The sequence below is a fragment of the Myotis brandtii genome, unplaced genomic scaffold (genome assembly GCF_000412655.1).
Source record: "Myotis brandtii unplaced genomic scaffold, ASM41265v1 scaffold374, whole genome shotgun sequence".
NCBI lineage: Eukaryota > Metazoa > Chordata > Mammalia > Chiroptera > Vespertilionidae > Myotis > Myotis brandtii.
Genome location: NW_005364372.1, coordinates 1,540,027 through 1,559,507, shown reverse-complemented (window position 1 = coordinate 1,559,507; position 19,481 = coordinate 1,540,027). Strand labels below are relative to the sequence as shown.

The window sequence follows — 19,481 nt, the reverse complement described above, 5'->3', positions numbered from 1 at the left end:
AAACACAAAAACAATGAACAAGCCACATTAAAAAGCGGTGGTAGATACGTATACTCAGTCATGTCACAGCCTTGCTTTAAAAGGTGGGCCTAAAGCTACCCATTCAATCATTCGGTTCCATTTTTTTCCCAGACTTGAGATGGGCCTTCCAATTTATCATGCACTTGTTTTGCCAGAATACAAGCAACAAGGGATCTCTAGTAAGAATCTCATCTAGGCTGAGATTCGGATGTCATGGGTGAGTGCCCTGACTTTCTTCACCTCAGTCCCTCTGAAAAAGGAGAGACGGCGGAACAATCAGTCATTTCTGCACACGCAGCTTCCACAGCCCAGAGCCAGCGTGGCCGCTGACGTGGCTGTCGGAGTGGGCTGGCTGCCGACCCAGCCGTGTGCCGCGGGCCCAGAGCGATGGCCTCTCTCCGAGTGTGTCCTGTGCTATCTTCCCCAGGTGCGACAGCCAGTCAGTGTAAGAGAGCCCGGAAAAAAGAACCTTCAAATGCACGTCAGAAAACCTAGTTTCTGGATATCTGAGGATTTGAGCAAAAGATTAAAGCAAGAAAAGTTGACAGTAAACTAGGCTTTATCTTAAAAATGACGTCGCTTCTTTAAAAAGGGAAACATGTCTAGGGTTCCCTGCATGTTTCTGCTGCTGGCAGAAAACCCTGCCTTATAATTAAGTGCAAACATAAAGAACAGTCTTCCCCAAAGGAGAAGAGGCACTAGGTCTGGCCTGCCTTATTATTCATCAGTCCCACAGACCTATCAGGGATCCCCATGTATGTTGTTCACCCTTCATAAGGAAAGCAGGGCACTCATCTTGTTATAACTGTCAACCAAATCAGTGATAAAATTATGATTTCAGCTCCCAGGATCCTGACTCCTCAGACAATGCAGCGACCTAGTCGTTTGAGTCCTCCAGGATCTTCTTAAACACACAAAAATATTAGTCATTCTAAAACAGCACTATAATTTTATGATGATTCTTTTTAAATCTTTTGGTGGCAAATAATTTTCCTATGTAAAGCTGATGTATTACATTTCAGCAAGGTCAGACACGCAGTTACTGTGGCAATTAATGTGGGATATTCATTGTTAAACTCCCCAAGGACAGAGTGCGACTCCTGCAACATGAATAGCAATGTGTAATTGCTCTCTCTCTCATTTCTCCAAAGGGCTTCTTTTGTTATCCACAGGAAATAAGGTGGCCAAAGAGAGGGGCACATATTGAAAAAACACACGAACAACAGCAGAATGTGGGCCTGGGATACCGCGACTCACAGAAACAAATAATTCGGTAAACAGTAGATTTGAAAGGACAGAAATCTTCCCCTGGTTTTCCTCTTCTCGGATGCCAGTACTCATTTTGCATGAGCCCACCGCCGTTCTGACGTATGTTGCACATTCTCTGTGCATGTGATCTATGGCATTATTAACTTCCACGGGCCATGCACACACATATGGATGGGAAGGGCTTCCCTAATGTCTGTGCAACTAATATGCATTACAGGGCCGTGCACAGAGCAGCCACACTCTGCTGGGCAGGGGACGAGCTGCATCATATTGATGTACTATCAATAGCACCTAATGTCATAGTGGTGGTTTCCATTTCGAAAACCTGTTAAAAATAAGGAAGAGAAAAAGCAGAAAAAATCAATGTATAAAGGGAAATGTAAGTTATCTAAAATTGCCATGAAAACATGATAACCCTCTGCATCATAGCTGGCTCTCAAGAAGGAAGGTTAGATTAATGCCTCCCGACCCATGCATCCTCACCTACTTGCTCTTCCTGAAAAAGAGCAGAAGTGGCATGGTTGGGGGTCTGGGAGTGAAACTTTATTCTAGTGCTTAGTTGATTAAGAATAACAGTATTCCGAGAACTAATGACGGAAAATAGGTGCAATGACAAGTAGCTCACAAGATGCAAGTAAAGCATTAAAACACTTAATTTACAGTCATTTATTCAACAAACAGTGAGGATCTCCTATGGCAGCGGTTCTCAACCTGTGAGTCGCAACCCCTTTGGCGGTCAAACGACCCTTTCACAGGGGTCGCCTAAGACCATCCTGTATATCAGATATTTACATTATGATTCATAACAGTAGCAACATTACAGTTATGCAGTAGCAACGAAAAGAATTTTATGGTTGGGTCACAACATGAGGAACTGTATTTAAAGGGCCAGAAGGTTGAGAACCACTGTCCTATGGTAAGGGCACTGTGCTGGCCACCAAGTGGCAAGCAGGGATGAGCAAAACAAGTCCCCTGCCCTTAAATGACAAGTTAATAGGCTCCATAACAACGTAAGTCTAACTTAGCACCCTAAGATGAGGCCAAATGCAAGCGACAATACAAAGCTATAACCCATGGGATTTGATGGTCAAAGGTGACTGTGGGTGACAGAGAATGGGATGCTATTAAATAGGACAAAATGTGCAGAGAAACTGGTTTTGGTGAGAGTGGTGAGTCTGGTTTCAGACAGTTGGTGTTTTAGTAATGATAACACATCATGCTGTCGACGTTTAGCAGGCAGTTAGAAATTAAGAACGAGGACCCTGGACAAAGATCAAGGACAGAGACAAATTTGTGAATTATTCAAGTTTGGGGAGTGGATGGGATTAAGAGGGAACAGGAGAGAAAGGGTATTATAAAGGTAAGGATAAAGAGAAGAAACACAGAAAGCCGGGGGAAGCGATAGGGAATCAAAGTCATGGAGAAAACCTACGGCAGAGATTATGAAAAAGTAAAATCAAGGTGAGTCAGCAGAACCTGGAGGGCACTGTCTCAGGAGATTCAGAGAAAAAGCTCTCCTGACGCTGTCAAGTTCACAGAGATGATAAGTCTAAGACAAAGTGGTGAGAAGATCACTTCAGGCCCAGGGGTGGGGAGAGGGGTGGGGAGGTGTGCGTGAATGGAGAGAAAGTGAACCACGTCCCAGGAATATCATCATGAAAGGGAGGAGTCAGACCGAAGAGCCTGCGTGGCTGGGAAGGCAGGGTGGGAGTGGGTATTGAGAAGATGTGACAGGTTCAGGAACACAGTGGAGGGGTTAGGCTATAAAAGGACTGAGACTTCATCCTTTCAGAGAGGATCACGAGAAAGAGGAAGGATGAAGATTTAAAAAAAATGTAAGTAGAGATAATAAGGAAACTTAGGTAGATCTAGGACAGCAGTTCTCAACCTGTGGGTCGAGACCCCTTTGGGGTCGAACGACCCTTTCACAGGGGTCGCCTAAGACCATCGGAAAACACATATATAATTACATATTGTTTTTGTGATTAATCACTATGCTTTAATTATGTTCAATTTGTAACAATGAAATTGGGGGTCACCACAACATGAGGAACTGTATTAAAGGGTCGTGGCATTAGGAAGGTTGAGAACCACTGATCTAGGAGATGGCTTCTTAGTACATTGGGAACCAAGGACATGGTATGGAACTTTGTGGTGAAGTTGGTGGCCTAAGGAGATGATTGGGGGGAATAGGCTCAGAAGATGGTGAGGTAGGAGACAAGATAAGAAAGCTACGGAAGGAAGTGGAAGAGCACCACTGGAGTAGAGGTCAGATGACCTGAGCAAGTGGCACAGACCTCAGGAGTGAAGGGACTTCTGTAAGTGCATCAATGATACAAAAGGTGAGGTGGGGAACTGTGTATATTCCCAGAAGGCACCATGCTTCATGCTTTGGCCCATGGTTGGGATATGCTGTGAGAAACTCCCTTCTCCCCAAAACATACCTTAGCCCCCAGATATGCATAAACCAGTTCTTTCCCCTACTTTCTTAAAGGGATGGTGGTAGGAACAAGAAACTCCAACAATAAACAGGTGTCCTCAGCTGAAGGAGGGGGAGGATGACTGACAGGAGGAAAAGCATCACAGGGCCTTTGAACAGAGCCATCAGGAGTACGAGGGCTTCTGAGTTTCCCGGGCTCCTCATCTTTGTTCCGTGCTTTGGGTGAGTAACTCTCATTTCTTTTCCTTTTATGGCTACACTTCTCTCCTGCCCATGAATTCTGAATGAATAATAGAACCAGTACCTTTGACTTACTTTGGATTAACTTCCATGATCATGATCAGCTTTTGTACTTTGAAATAAAACTTTTTTCTTTCATTTACTCACATAAAAGACATACTTATTTTAAGATGAAAATTCCGATGGGGCAATAAAAAATTATATTTTTTCTAAACAGGTAAAAAATTGGTGTTCCCAGTTTAGCAGGTGTTAACTTTTCCTGAACCATGTTTTGGTGTGTATTTATATTTCCACTTACCACCAACACTAACAAGAGAAAGTGATCACTAAGGGACTTCTCAGCCCTGCTGGCTTTGCCACAACTGCTTCCTTGAGTTTTCCATTAGCAGAGATAATGGAAAATATTCCTCTCCCAAGCACTCCCATAAAGCAGCCACTGGCGTTCTCCATGGCCTCGTGTCCCTGCCGCTCTGTGAGCATAAACTCTTACAAGAGGGCTTAAGTAGGGGTTTGTGGATGGGCTTTAGGGACTCAGAAACCCTCTGAAAGCATATAAAATTTTATGTATAGGCACATTTTTTCATAAGCAGAGTTCAGAATTTTAAGTCTCAATGAATCTATACACTCCAAAAGGCACAAACCATCCCATACGAGGCAACTCATATTTATCACCTCATCTTCTTTGACGAGTCTCCTGCCACTAACTCCCTCTATCCAGATGAGATGCCCAAAGAACCCTGTTATGACACCCATCATGCTGACCTCTACTTATCCGGTCCCTTTGTGTTTTCCTCGAAATTATGACATCTTCAGGGCAGGGGCTGTGACCCCTACTTCTCTTTCTAACACAGAGAGGTCTGGCATGTGATAGTCACTTAATAAATGTTCATTGAACATGCAAGTTACTGAGCAAGCAAGAGAGTGAGAGAATTATATTTAAAACAAAGAATTCTCTCTCACATGGCTCAAAGGTCACTCTTACTAGGAGGCATCCTTTACCCGCTCAACTTAGTCACTTTTCTATTACAAAGCTCATTATAATCACATGAGATAACTGTGTTTTGAACTTGAGTGTCATAATTATTTATTCTATCTGTCAGAATTCTACCAAATGAAACTCTCATGGAACTCACATATACTAGTAAGAGGTCATGTAACTAACACAACATTAAGGAAGGCACTCACTAAATGGTATTGTCCCTCAGTCTAGGCACATAAAAAAAGGGGGGTGGGCATGAATAGGTCAAACTATGGGCTAAACTATGAACTGGGCAAGATGTGTATTTTTTTGCCCTCTAATCTCCCTTTCCTGCTCCATTGGGCCTCAGCCAGGATCCTCCACATTCCTCCTGTGGTCCAACGCTCCATAATCAAACTTTGTCTGAAGCAAGCAGCACCAGGGACCCTTTCAGATGGAGAACACAAAGAATCATCTAGCTTGGCACCATGGCATGCAAGGTCATACAAGTGGCACAGATCACAATACTGTTTTCCTTCAAGTTCGTGAACATGGTAACTGAAGATGTTTATTTATAGGAAGGCATTTGCTATGGACTGAATGTTTGTGTCCCCCATCCAAAATCTCATATATCAAATTATAATTCCCAGTATGATGGTGTCTGGAGGTGAGGTTTCTGAGAGGTAATTAGGTTATGAGGGTGGGGCCCTCATGAAAGGGATTAGTGCCCTTATAAAAGAGGCCCCAGAAAGATCCCTCATCTCTTCTGCCATGTGAGGACACAGTAAAATGATGGCCAATTATGAATCAGAAAGTGGGCTCTCATCAGACACTGAACCTGCCTGTACCTTGATAGAAATTAATTTCTATTGTATGTAAGCCACCTAGTTTGCCATATTTTGTTATAGATACTGGAACAGACTAAGACAGCATTTATAGCAATAGTTTGTTATGACTCTTTTCATATCATAACTTCTTGGTTTAACTTTTATTCATCCCAAAAAGTTGACTTCAAGAACCATCTCCTCCAGTCTGATTTGGTTGGCCCCTGGGCAGCACATGAGTCCTTCTGACTCAGCATTCCAAGGAGCACACGCTGATGCACTTTTGGTCTCCCTTCTAAAGCATAAACTCACTTGTGGGCAGGTACCATATCCTCTTCAGTTTTGAATTCTCAATGAATAGCCAGGTCTTGACACGTCACAGATACTGAAAGAACACTAACTAAATGAATAAATAAATGAACAGAATTGTAAATGGATAGCCTTGCCGGGTGGCTCAGTTGGTTGGAGCATTGTTCTGTACATCTAGAGCAGTGATGGCGAACCTTTTGAGCTCGGCGTGTCAGCATTTTGAAAAACCCTAACTTAACTCTGGTGCTGTGTCACATATAGAAATTTTTTTATCTTTTCAACCATAGTAAAACAAAGATTTATATTTTTGACATTTATTTTATGTATTTAAATGCCATTTAACAAGAAAAATCAACCAAAAAAATGAGTTCGCGTGTCACCTCTGACACGCGTGTCATAGGTTCGCCATCACTGATCTAGAGGTTGCAGTTTCGATCCCTCGTCAGAGTGCATACAGCAGCAGAGCCTGTCTACAATATTACAGAACCAGGGAAGGCAGTTCTTCAGTGAGTGGGAGCTGGACAAGATGACCTCAGTGTCTCTCCCAACACCAAGATTCTACAAAATTCAGCTGTCTTGACTCTACTTTTCTCACAGGAGCCCACAGTGTTGTCCTTCCGAAATAGGAAAGATGCACATGAGTTAGCAGTTAGGTGTGCTTTCTCATCTTGTACTACAGAAATTCACACACAGCTTGCAAACCAAACCGCCAGTGCCCGCATCGCATCTATTCTTGTCCTGCTAATGTGGGTACAGCAGAATGGATGCACTTATCTGAAAAAAAAAATCTCTTCTAGCCAAAACCAATTTTGCCTGAGAACAACCTTCATAAAATTTGCTGACAATGTATCTCATGATTCTTTATTCTCATGGGGGAAAAAAGTAAACCGATTTTTAAAAAATATTGCTGGCGAGATAGACCTGATTAGGAACATACACTGAGGAGAGATTAGTAAAGCAGATGTGTGTCAAGGTGAGTGGTGGTTGAGACTGACCGGACTGCCAAGTGCTGGCCTGGCAAATACATCTTTGTGCAGAAACAGAGTACTTAAATCATGATAATTGGTTCCTTTTTAAAATCCTACATATATTAAGATTAATAACCCAAATTAAAGCCTAAATGGGACTAATAGGATTCATCATCCCCAAAGTTACAAAATCTAGGTAAAGCCTGACTTCCATGGGTGTGAAGCCAACACAAAGCTGTTCTGGAATGTGAACGAACTCCCACAGGAAACCAGGAAACATGACCGGATAGGAAGCTCTGGCTGTGAGAGGGGAGCTGTACTTATTAAATCTTATTGCCTCTAATGATTATCATGTAAAACGAGTTCTTAAATTTAAGAGCTCTTAAATTAGGGCAGGCTGGGAATTTGATCCTGAGGCCAACTTCCGCTAGTAAACCTATGGGAGAAAAGAGCAGGGGAGCTGAGGATAGACTGTAAAATCTTGAAATATAAAGCCAATATCTTTGCATCCCAAGTATATTTCAATATGCTTTATTAGCTTAATGGATCATTCTGGCAAAAAAGAGAGGCACATTCATCTTTAATGTTTAATGAAGGGACTATTTACAGAAGTGTAGGTAGGTTTGAGGAAATTAACCAAAAAGTGGTGAGATAACCATAAACCAGCAAAGAGGGGCAAGAGTGAGTACTGGATCCCATTGGGAGCTACAGGAGTAAGTGAGAAGCTCCCAGGGAGGAGCTGCAGTCACCGAGGGGTGTGGTCATGGCTAGGAACCTGAGCTCTCTCCTACACGCTGATGTGCTGTGGCATTTCCCAATGGCCAAGACCCGCTTGACAGTGGGAGGCAAGCAATCATGAAAAAAAATGCATAGTCCATAGAGGTCAGGACTCCCTGCTTGCAGCACAGCACAGAGCAGGGCTAGAGTGAAGGCGGGATGGGAATGGGGATGATCCAGCACACCTGACCTTTCGGTTTCCAGAGAAGCTTGTGTCAACTGATGAATTTAGATGCCCCCTCACAGGCCATGCAATCCATCATCTTGATGCCAGGAAATCAACTCACACTCTAATAGCTTTAGAAGAGGGTATGTTAGCATTTCCCTACCTGACTTAATCTAATTCTTGCATGCTTTATTGTCTGGACACTCTGTCTTGTCTAATACCCATATCAGTTTACTGCAATTCACACCCTACAATTTGCTTTACACTCCACACTACCCACATGACCTTTGAGAATTGTTATTAAATCACAGAGGTGTTGTTATTGTTGATTTTTAAAAATCATACAAGCCTAAATTGTATTAAACTTTTCCCAGCAAGTCCTCCAGTTCCAGTATAAAAATTCTTGGTTGCCTGGCTGGCATGGCTCAGTGACTGAGCATCAATCTATGAACCAGGAGGTCACGGTTTGATTCCCAGTCAGGGCACATGCCTGGGTTGTGCGCTCAATCCCCAGTGTGGGGCATGCAGGAGGCAGCTGATCAATGATTCTTTCTCATCACTGATGTTTCCATCTCTCTCTCCCTCTCCCTTCCTCTCTGAAATCGATAAGCATATATTAAAAATAAGTAAATAAATAAAATTTCTTGGTTGATGACCAAATTTAGCGATAGGGATGGAGAGGAGAAGAGAGTGGAGGAGTGGCAGTTCCTCTCTGATGTTAGCTGTGTGAGAACAGGGCTTTGGTCTGCTTTGCTCTCTGGACTATCCCACCATCCAGAACAACAGTGCCTGGGAAATGAATGAATGGCCTGCTGCATGATGGATGAGCAGGCAGATACTATACATCAGAATGGCCCAGATCAAGGACAGAGAGGAAGCAAAGGCAAGGAGGCAGAGGTTCGGCACAGAGAGACACAGTCCAGAGAGCAGGCGAGAGCAGAAAGGGGAAATTTAAGCTAGAAGTCCACAGAGCACAGGTCAAGATGGAGACCACCTGTGCCTAGGAACCCAGGCTCCGTAGTCAGATGTAGGCACTGAGTCAGATTAACAGGCACAGATCACCCGCAGCAGAAACGGAGCTTGGTTCTGACTTTGAGGCCCTTCTCATCCAGGGAGAGCTCTGTCCTCAGAGAAAGGCTGGGGTCCCATCTGCCCAGGAGGCCTCCAACGGTACTGAGAGGACAGGGCTTTGCCTCATCTGGAGAGAAATCCTACCACCATTCAATGGCTGTGTTCCAGGGGGAAGGTGGACTCCTGAAATCACAATGTGTCATTTGAAATATGAGGCTGTTACACCCTTCAGAATATGTTAAAGCACTAAAAAAAGGAACACAAAACTGTGTATGCAAAAGGCCTAGCATAGTCTCACCCTAACCACCCTTCGATCACCAAGGACTAGATAAAATAATTTATCAATTCACACACCTTACCAAGCTCCTGCCAGACCCCATGCAAAGGGTGTGATCCACGTCTATTTCATGGATAATAACCAATTCTTAGTACAAAAATTAAACTCAGATGATGGCAGCCCTTAAAAGAACTTATGACCCAAGTCAAATTAAAGTGATAGCAACACCAAAGTGAAGACAGACCTGCCTGGGTTCAAATCCTAGAGCTGCCACTTACTAGCTGGGTGATCTTAACCAAGTTGTTCAATCTCTCTGAGCATCAGTGTTCTTGCCTGTAAAATGGGATAACAACTAATTCATAATTGACCCAATTATGAATGCTGGAGGCAGAGAAAGCCCTCAATAAATGGATGCAGAAAAATATACAAACTATTGCATCTGTATGACACCCAAGTATAGTAACATCAACACTGGATTTGTACCAGGGCCTTGCTACAATTTTGTTTATGTGTATGTGTGTTTAAAATCCCCATTAAAAGCACACACAAATAATGTCCTCACATTTTTTCAGTTGCACTGAAAACTGCTCCTCATGGAGGTGTGCGCACCATTGAGCGCCCAGAAGCCACCAGGGGAGTCGATTGCAAAGCTCACTGAACCTGAGGAAAGAAGGCTCGCAGCCCCTGCTGGAGACCTGGGGCTGAGGAAATGGATCACTTTCATGGTAATGGAGGGCTGTGTCTCTCTGCCACTCACCTTACCCTTTCATATTAAGTATCTCTCACCAAGAAGCCATACCCTTCTAGAGGCTGAAATCTCAAAGGGAGAAATGAAGTTCAGTTGTCTCTGACTCTTACCTTTTTAAAAATATAATTTCAATAGTTAGTTAATGCCTTATGAGCCCTGAGTCTTTGGGCGGGGTTCCTGTTTATCTGCAAGGGAACAGTCAGCATCCTTTAGCATCAGCAAAACTGAAGCATAAACAGGAAAAACCATCAGCAGCAACAAACAAGGCGTGACATCAGCCACGGCCACTGGGGCGAAGCCACTGAACCCCGCTCCTCTGCCGTCCCTCCGTTCGAGACATGGTGGTTATTTCATTCTGCAAAGACTCATCAGATACATATACCAACTCCCCTGCCCCCTGGTTAGTGGGCCCAGAGATATATATAAAGAGCTGAGCTGGAATCAAGAAGCCTAGGTCAAAGGGCACCTTGGGCACTGCCTTGGACATACATGATCTGACAGAGGCCTATTGAAGGTAATTCAGGAGAAATGAGATGGCTTCAAATTCTAAATTAGATCCTTCCGCATTTCCTAACTTGTGGAAGCAAAAGGGGGGAAAACTGTCAATCACTGGGATCACTGGAGAGAACTCTGCCAATACTTTGCACATGTGAATTCCACGCCTTGTTTGTTGCTGCTGGTGGTTTGTCCTGTTTATGCTTCAGATTTGCTGATGCTAAAAGATGCTGACTGCTCCCTTGCAGAAAATTCTGTCAGTTCATGGCATCCATGCCGACTGTCTGTGAGTTATACTTGCAACAGGTTGATTTGCAAAAATGTGGATGACTCAGTGCTGGGAACAGCACGTATTTCCACTTCGTATTATTGGTGACCCTCAAAATACAATTCATAGGTTATCTGAGATTTAAAAAAGAAATCAATCTGGAATCCTGCTTCCTAGATTTTATAGAAATGACACTATAAATGTTACACAGAAATACCTTTTAGTTTCTAAGAATTCTCAAATCTGCTCTCACGCGCATGTGTGTGTGTGTGTGTGTGTGTGTGTGTGTGTAACATACATGCATAGTTATTCTAAAGGGAAAATGCCAAACTGGTACTTTCCCAAGCAGCCCAAGGTGGGATAAAAACCTATGCTAAATTATGACTCCAAGTCTCTATATTCTTGTAGGGGACATACTTGTCACCTGGGTTTGAATAATTCCAGGTAGCAGCTTTACAAAACCTTTAACAGGACAGTGTGGATTTTAGAGCAGCCTTGAGAGCTAGCCCTCACTGATCCCTATGGCTCTGGTTTCTCCTTCCAAATTCCTCTCACTGAAAACTCAGCTGTGTTAGGCAATGCCCCTGGTTAAGACCTAATTCATAAACTGGAATACTGGAAAAAGCTAACTTTTTTATTTGTATGTAATGAATACTGTTTTTTATTACAGCTGTCTCCCATATCCCCCCTTTGCCCACCTCTCCCCAGCCCCTGCGTGCATCCCCCTCCCCCAGCCTTTGGCCATCCCCACACTGTTGTCGGTGTCCATGGGGTATTCATATATGCTTTTGGCTAATCTCTTCACCTTACTTCATCTAGTCTCGCCCATCCCCTTCCCCTCTGTCAGTCTGTTCCATGTATCCATGCCTCTGGTTCTATTTTATTGGTCGGTTTATTTTGTTCATTATGGAAAAAACCAGCTGTTAACTCTGAACAGATCTAAAAGCAGCATTCTTCACATTTAAAAAGCATTGAATACTTGAAATTTGCTAAGAGAGTAGCTCTCTAGAGTCTCTCTCTGTCTCTCTCTAATGGTAACTGTGTGAGGTATGGATATGTCCATTAGCTTGATTGTGGCAATCATGTTACGAAGCATAGGTTTATCAAAATATCACATCATGTACCTTAAATAGATATGATTTTCATTTGTCAATCATACCTCAATAAAGCTGGAAAAAATATTAAAATAAAATGTAAAGATAGCATAAAGTAACATGCTTAGAAAATGCAAAGGCTTCAAGTCAAGGAACGCTAAACTCTCTCAATCCCTTCGGTGTTTACTTGTGTGTGTCTGCATGTGTGCATGCAAATATGCTTGCGTGTCTGTGTGTACATACATGCATGTGTGTAACTTCAGCGAGGGCAAAGCATTAATAAAAAGGGCAACCTCAGTACTTGTACAAGTTATGGAATAAAAAATTCCTAGTTACCATAGTAACTGCTAGATCACATGGCCTGGGAGCATGAAGATACAAAGCATTTTGAGTAAACACCTTGTTTTTTCATGTTTCGTACATTCCTGGATGTTTTTAGAGAGGCACGCCTTTCGTCTCTGCAGTAACCACCTCAGAAATCTCATTCCACAGTTTGCGACAAATTGGGAGAAAGGTAAGATCCTGTCACTCTTGGCTCATTGTACAGCCACGGAAAGTTGGTATTAAAATAGGTTAAGAGAATTTGAAAATGCAACAAAATATTGTTAAAACTATTTGAGAAGCAAACAAACAGAATTAGGAAATGAAAAGGAAGAGAGGAGGTTAAAAGAAGACAAATTAAATTTGGTTGCACAGTAGGAGGTCATTCTCTCTCTTTTTCTGGGGTGGGGATGGGTATGAGGGGAAAGAAGAATGAACTGAAAAGAAAGGGAAGTATTTAAGCGATGGACCCAAAAGAGTTCTCTTTTCCTGAATACTGATTTGCACCTGGGTGACAAAGAGGACGAAACCTGCCCAGGTAAGATTCTTGCTTCATAAACGGACTCACTGACGTTTCAAAGTTTGTGTCTACTCTTCAGCAAGTATGAATTCTCCCAAAGGCTCATCCACAGTTACGGATTGACTATCACATGGACCTCCCAGCTTTTTCTGCTTTGTCATTTTCAGGTTAATTTCCCGAGGGACACGCCATTTCATTTAAAGCTTGATCTCCAATGAGCTGGAATCCTGGAGCTGGTACAACTTGGATTTGGAGAGATCTGGTCTGAGGGATTGAGCTTGGGAAAGATTCTAAATCACCCACAATTGCCTTCTTTGCCTGATTCAGGCCCACAAACAGTAACTGAAAGCCCAGTGCTAGACGCTGGGGATAAAAGTTCAAGTAAAACATGGGATTGCCTGCAAAGAGCAGATTCTTTATGAGAGAGACATGGGAGAGATAAAAATTTGCATTTTTTAGAAGCAGTGGTTTGGAGCTCGGCTGTAGATAGGGGTTAATGAATTTAGCCAGTATAAACAACTAGGCCACTTTCCTGTCATTTCGAGGAGTTCAAGGCAGTACAATCAAGTATTTTTTTAGTTTGTCATTATTCAGGAGTTCCGTATCTCAGTCCTCATCAGGACATTCTGAACTCAGAAAAACAATTCCAAATATTTAATGACTTGACTTGAAACATGGCTTTAATACCCTGATAGCAGAGATCTTTCTAGCAGGATATGTTAGCTCAGCCATCTGTCCCATATCAACAGCATTTCACAGAGAGTAAATTTTCAGAAGTTCTATCCACAAGAGTATTTTTAGAACATAAAAGAACAGAATGATTCTTGGCATTGATAGGCATATTTAACCAGAGTAAAAACTCAAAGCCTCCTGAATAATCAATTGGCATCCATTTAATGTGGCGACAGTTCCCCAAAAACTGTACAACACCCAAAAGTGTGGATGCTGCTGAACTTGAGGAGATGTGTCTTCCGTTTAAGAAAGGAATGTTAGAGCTAGAAGAAACCTTACATCTTTCACCTTTAAATTTAGAAATGAGAAAACTAAAGCTCAGAGAGGTAATGTCACTCATGAAATTCGTAGTCAATATATTTACTTTGGAGGAAGTTTGTTAACAGAGTTTCAATTCCTCCAGAATAAAATGGATTTTTTAATGTGGGTAACAAAATAGTAAATTAAATTAAAGAAAATTTTGCATGTGATAGCTAAACAAGAAATCTTACTTTCACATTACAAAAATAAATCCCAGCAACACTGAAGACCTGAGTGAAAACTCTAGAAGAAATAGTAGAAAATAAATAAAATTAAGTATTTGGCCAAAAGTTTGGGAAGGGCTTTCTAATTTTAAAAGCAATTTTAAATTAAAAACATGAACCAACAGTTTTGCTCTCAGATGTATAAAAATAAGTAAATAGGTAAGAAACAAAGTAGGGAAAACTACATGCAACAAATATGACAAAGATTTATATCCTTATATTTAAAGAACTTATTCAAATCAATGAGAAAAATCCCAATGGAAAAATGGGCAAAGGAGATAGATTATTTACAGAAGAAAGGTAAGTGGATTAATATAAATTGTAAATATTCAACCTCTCTAGAAAAGCAATGTAAATTTGAACAAAACAATATCTCCTTACCCCATTATCCTGACAAAAATATTTAGTTTCTCCTCCTAAGAATCATAATCCTCAATGGGGGTGAAGGTGAGGGCGAGGGCATTACAAAGCAAGTACTTTCATGTATTGCTGAAGTAAGTGAAAACTGGAACACGCTTTGAAAAGGAGTTAAACAAAAACATAAAAGAGATAACAGTTCATACCTGTAGGTAGGTAGTAATGACTCAGCTAGGAATTTATCCTTAAGAAATATAAATTAGGTAAAGATTTTTTTGTAGAGATGTGCATGTCAGATCATTCTTAACAGCAAAATTTTGAAAACACCTTTGACCCTCCCCAAATGGAGAGATGGTTAAGTAACGTATGTTATGGAAACATAAGGAAAGCCTCATAATGTACATACTGGGAAAGGGAGGGGGAAATGTGGTTAGTTATCACTACACTTCCATTTTCTTCCTTGTAGTTTTTATTATTTTAAAATTCTCTTCTCTCTGTTAACTGCTCTTCCTCTTTGCTGCCTTTGTTTTCTCATCCATTTCCTTCACTAAATGATGGGTGCCTGTGGGGCTCAAATCAGATCTGGTTCACTACTCTCTCTGTCCTATTTCTGTGATGCCTGGTTCACAGGTGCTCAACAAATGCTTTTCCCAATGCATGGGGGCAAGAATAAATTAATCTTAGCCAGATCTTTTAAAAATGTGCTCTGTATATGAAAAGGGGAAAATCCTCCTGAGACTGAAAATTACTTAGGCCCTCAACAAAGTCAGCTCTATGTGTTGTGGCTGAATGGCACGTCTGGTAGGAACAAGCTAAATAGCGATTTGGCTGAATCCCCTCTTCACCTAGTGCCGTGGTCGGCAAACCGCGGCTCGCGAGCAATATGCGGCTCTTTGGCCCTTTGAGTGTGGCCAAGAAGTTTCAATCGCACTGTACGTGCGCGCCCGCACGTGGTATTTTGTGGAAGAGTCACACTCAAGGGGCCGCAGTTTGCTGACCACTGACCGAGTGTGATTCCCTTTAATGACCTCCATGAGCTCGAGCATGGGAATCTGAGATAAGCTGCCGATGGTAGAGAAACTAAGTCTCTGGTGGCGTGATGAGGGATGCTGGCCTCTGTCTGAAGACCCCAGTGAAGTTATGTAAGTGACTGAATTCCCCTCACTCAGCTAAAGACACATGCAATTCATTATGGGTCGTCCATAGGCCTGTGCTACCCAGTGCTTCCTCCTAGGGTCCCCAGCGTGGGAGGTCTGCAGCCGGCCATCCCGTGTCACTCATGGATTCATGTAATCCACTCCTGGCTTTTCTATTCTGGATTGAAGCAGTCTCAAAACGTAGGTTTGGGCCAAAAGGGGACCATCAAAACACCTCCATACACCCTTCCCTAAAGGTTCTGGAGTAGCCACACGTGGAGCAGAAAAGTAGAAGCCAGAGCTAAGAAACAAAACTGGCAAACCTCTGAGGGCGGGCCCAGGGGAATAAGCAGCTGCAGATGTTGAATAGACCTAGGGCCACTCTGAGCTTTATTAATAAGGGTTTTTCCAGGGTGTGGCGGACTTTTCTCAGGTCTGTGCAGATCTCCTGTCTATGCCAAGATTATGCGTAATACCCAAGGGCAGGAATTTACTGACTTGGGACGGAAATGGGATCTACTGAAAACTGAGATAAAGGTCAAATTTGATTGCCGAACCACAATGGAAATGGCACTTAATGGGTCAGAAGTCATGAATACTCCTGACCACAAGCATCTGGCAGTCAACTATATTCCTTTGGACAATCCGAATAGGGTGGGCTTTCTGCTTTACTCCAAGGTTCCTTCTCTTGGGTTTTAAGAGTTAGTCAGAATCCTGCCTTATCCCAGGTAGAAATCTTCCCTTCATCACCTTGTTGGCTTAGCCCTTCATCTCAAACTTGCAGGGAAAATTCTGCACCACCTGGGCCACGTGTGCGCCGTCTCTGCCATTTTATATTCTGTAGTTCTACTCACATCTTTTAAAATTTGAGCCACACAAATTCTAGAAGAGACAGTGTTATCTCCATGGCCTCAACTACCCTCTGGTTTCCCCTGTTTTTAGAGTCATATCTGAGTATTGTTTTAATACGGAGATAATTTTTAGGTCTGTGCTTCCCGATGGGTGTTTCATAAGAACTGCTGAATGGTCCCATTTATTTTTTGCTGACAAAATCCTTTGTGCCTGCTTGCAGGAGATGCTGTGCTAATTTCCTGATGGAGTAATTGCTGATACTTAGGGGAGAAGCAGTTCGACAGAACGTTTCATTGGGACCAGGGTCATTTTGATGGGGCCAGCCTCGCATTAGGGCCCCACAAAGTACAACTTCAGGGGCACAGAGAGGTAAGAGTATAAAGACTATAAGACAACTTTCTCTAACAAACCTGCAAGATCACTGCTATTTTTATTCATGATTCTTTGCTTCTGATGACAGAGGTGAAAGGATATCTATTTCACTAACAGACTACTATCAATGAAAATATTTTTAAATATTTTCTTGTGTTTAATAAACTTCCAACAGAATTAATAGGATGTACAGTATTTACTGCCCATTCTAGAGGAAACTCTATAATCCTGTTGAGCAGGTGCCAGTTTTTGAATGAAATGATTTCTTACCCAAACAATCAAGACACATGACCCCTAAAGTTCTTCCCAACGCCCGTGACTCTCAGAGGAAAACTCCATGGTACTCAGATTGATTGGGAAGAACAACACCTCACAATCCCCTGACTCATAATAACAGTAAGCGCCCTGAGCAGGGAGAAAGTGATAGCATCTGTCAACCATAAAATTCAGTTTGGGATTTCATTTTGCATTGTGCCCTTTGCAGATCATTAGCCGTCTTTATTCATAAGAGTATCAATATAGAGCTTGTTTTACTTCTATAAATCCTAGCCAAGGGAAGACCATGAAAAGTCTAAAGAATCATCTGTATGAACTATACACTCTCTCCCCTCTTTGATTGCAAAGGGCCAAAATTTTACCTTGATAAATTCCACCCCACCCTCATCTTTGTGACCACCAGATTATGAGTCATTACATTTTCATGAGCCTCCTTATAAATCCCTACCCCCAAGCCACTTCCTGCCATCTTAATTACCTTATTCTCACCATTATTCTCTCCCTCTGTGTGTTTCTTGGATCTGAAGCAGCCCCTAATCCCTTATTCTGACTCAGCTTGCCCCAATCATGCCCAGCCATTCCTGGAACCTGAACAAAGAGAACATTTACAAGTGTTTGTTAAAACTGTTGAGCCTTGTTCACTTAATTATGTACAAATGTACAATAAAGGAACATGCATGCCATATCTTATTTCTCCTTTTTTTTTTATTATAGGAGGAAAATATTGGAAAAGAAAAAAATGGGGAAAAAACTAATTCCAGGTAAACCTAACTGCTATAACATTGACTTCGAAAGACTAAAACAAGTCCTTTTTCATTCAGGAATGGAGTGGACTATTTTTTAAAAATTAAAGACAAATTTTCATGTAATGACAAATAAGAACATGGTCATGTTTTAAGTAAAATATGGGTATTTAATCTGACTTATTAGAGAAATATGTACTGCACACTTGCCCACAGTCTGTTATGTTCTGTTATGATATTTTCAGCAATCTTCTATTTTTGCTATTTTAAAACAACATTTAGGGCTGCTGTATGCCAGATGGAATTTTTCCTTTCCACCCACTTCTCATTGCAAAAGGAAAAAAAATGGTTCTTTGCATCCCATATGGAAAACTTTTATAAATTCCCTTTCCTCATCTTTATCAATTGAAGTATTCGAATCACTCAGAAATCACCAAACTTTGGCTGAATCAATCGGGGGCAAACTCCATACAGCAGAGTGAGGATATTTAAAGTGAACATATATGCCCGCATGGTGTTTGTGAACGGAAAGTGCTCGTGCTGCATGCAAGCTCAAACTTCATTTCTAAAAAAAACAGGACTGACTCAAAGTCGACTTTTTAAAGAAAGCGATGATGTGGTGGCATATTTTAGGATAAAGCTAATGAACTAGACTCGAGCTATAATTGGACGTTCTATCTTCACGGGGACTTTAGCTCACATCCCTGGACTTGAGCTCCTCACAGCAGAGCCTTCGTGTTTATGCTAGTTACTGCCTGGTAGAACCAACAGAGAGGACCGGGAAGAAAGGAGAGTGAGAGAGAGAGCTTTGAGAGCAGAGAGCGAGACCCATTCTTCTGCAAACCTGTTCCCACATTGCCGCAGAGGACTCTCAGAAATTTGAATCTGACCATCTTTCTCTTGCCTACTAAATTCCTCACAAGGGCTGCCTCGTGCTCTTAGCTCTCAGCCCTGTATCCTCTGGCCCCCGTGCCTCCCTCACGGGCCTGCCTCTTCCCTCGTGCCCCCCGCCCCCCATGCTCCGGGTACTTGGTTGTGCCTCCAGAGAGGCAGCATCCTCCACATTAGACTCCAGTTCATCACACATGTTCTTTCCTCCGCCTGGAATGCCCATCCTTCCCACTTCTCCTGGTGACTCTTCTGACCCCTCCAATTCTGTCTCTTCATCAGGGACACGTGCAGGTCTCCCTGGACCAGCTGAGCTCCCTGGGACAAGCTTCCATAGCGCCCTGTGTAACACCCTGCAGGGAACTGAATTCCGCCTCTGAGTTCCCTGCGGAGCATTAGCTCCCTAAAGGCAGTGATGTATGAGGGCAGCACTGGGACCCAAGGCACGTCATAAGTTGGTACTTGTGTCTCTCTGCTCCTTGATATCTCTTCACGCTATGTCTCCAAGCCTCGGTGGTACACACTGTCATGGAGAACTGTCCGTGTCTGTGAAGGACTGTCCATCTCTTCTCTACATGTTTGTCTTAAAGCGTCCCATATACTAGTAAACCCAAATGAAACTGAACCAGCAAGGATTTCTAGTGTTATCTGATCAGACAACAATCTATAAGGCAATAACATTGTTATATTAATTCAGATCAGGTCTTGATAAGGGTAGAGAAGAAAAGAATATATAGTTGCCAGGGGTCTAGAATGAGATATACCAATGAGGAGGGCAAAGGCCAAAGAAAAATAACCTATTTTTCAATATTTCACTTTAATGATTTCTCTAACA

General features: G+C 42.3%; 1 protein-coding gene and 1 long non-coding RNA gene across 2 annotated transcripts in view; one reads left to right on the top strand and one right to left on the bottom strand.

The window, feature by feature from the left end:
- RAPGEF5 (Rap guanine nucleotide exchange factor (GEF) 5) overlaps positions 1-19,481 on the bottom strand; it is a 199,888-nt gene that overhangs the window by 62,446 nt on the left and 117,961 nt on the right. The window lies entirely within an intron of this gene.
- On the top strand, positions 12,359-17,747 carry LOC106727141. The gene is made up of 3 exons (XR_001363298.1): positions 12,359-12,439; positions 16,588-16,736; positions 17,730-17,747. It is a non-coding gene; the product is annotated as an uncharacterized LOC106727141 (long non-coding RNA).